Source organism: Lottia gigantea (genome assembly GCF_000327385.1).
Source record: "Lottia gigantea unplaced genomic scaffold LOTGIsca_170, whole genome shotgun sequence".
In the NCBI taxonomy this organism is placed as follows: domain Eukaryota; kingdom Metazoa; phylum Mollusca; class Gastropoda; family Lottiidae; genus Lottia; species Lottia gigantea.
The window spans coordinates 36211-37554 of NW_008708134.1; positions in this window are offsets into that span (position 1 = coordinate 36211).

Consider the following 1344-nt stretch of genomic DNA (forward strand, 5'->3'; position numbering starts at 1 on the left):
ATACTATATTAACTATTATTGTATTCCCGACCTGGATACTATATTAACTATTATTGTATTCCCGACCTGGATAATATATTAACTATTATTGTATTCCCGACCTGGATACTATATTAACTATTATTGTATTCCCGACATGGATATTATATTAACTATTATTGTATTCCCGACCGGGATAATATATTTACTATTGTTGTATTCCCGATCTGAATAACATATTACCTATTGTTGTATTCCCGACCTGGATACTATATTAACTATTGTTGTATTCCCGACCAGGATACTATATTAACTATTATTGTAATCCCGACCTGGATACTATATTAACTATTACTGTATGCCCGACCTGGATACTATATTAATTATTATTATATTCCCGACCTGGATACTACATTAACTATTATTGTATTCCCGACCTGGATACTATATTAACTATTATTGTATTCCGGGCCTGGATACTATATTAACTATTATTGTATTCCCGACCTGGATAATATATTAACTACTATTTTATTCCCGACCTGGATACTATATTAACTATTATTGTATTCCCGACCTGGATAATATATTAACTACTATTTTCTTCCCGACCTGTATACTATATTAATTCTCGACCGACGATATATTAACTACTATTGTATTCCCGACCTGGATACTATATTAACTATTATTATATTCCCGACCTGGATACTATATTAATTATTATTGTATTCCCGACCTGAATACTATATTAACGACTATTGTATTCCCGACCTGGATACTATATTAACGACTATTGTATTCCCGACCTGGATACTATATTAACGACTATTGTATTCCCAACCTGTATACTATATTACCGACTATTGTATTCCTGACCTGGATACTATATTAACTATTATTATATTCCCGACCTGTATACTATATTAACTATTATTGTATTTCCGACCTGGATACTATATTAATTATTATTGTATTCCCGACCTGGTTACTATATTAACTATTATTATATTCCCGACCTGGATACTATATTAACTATTATTATATTCCCGACCTGGATACTATATTAACGACTATTGTATTCTCAACCTGGATACTATATTAACTATTATTGTATTCCCGACCTGGATACTATATTAACTATTATTATATTCCCGACCTGGATACTATATTATTTATTACTGTAATCCCGACCTGGATGCTATATTAACTACTATTGTATTCCCGACCTGGATACTATATTAACTACTATTGCATTCCCGACCTGGATACTATATTAACTATTACTGTATTCCCGACCTGGATACTATATTAACTATTATTGTATTCCCGACCTGGATACTATATTACTTATTATTGCATTCC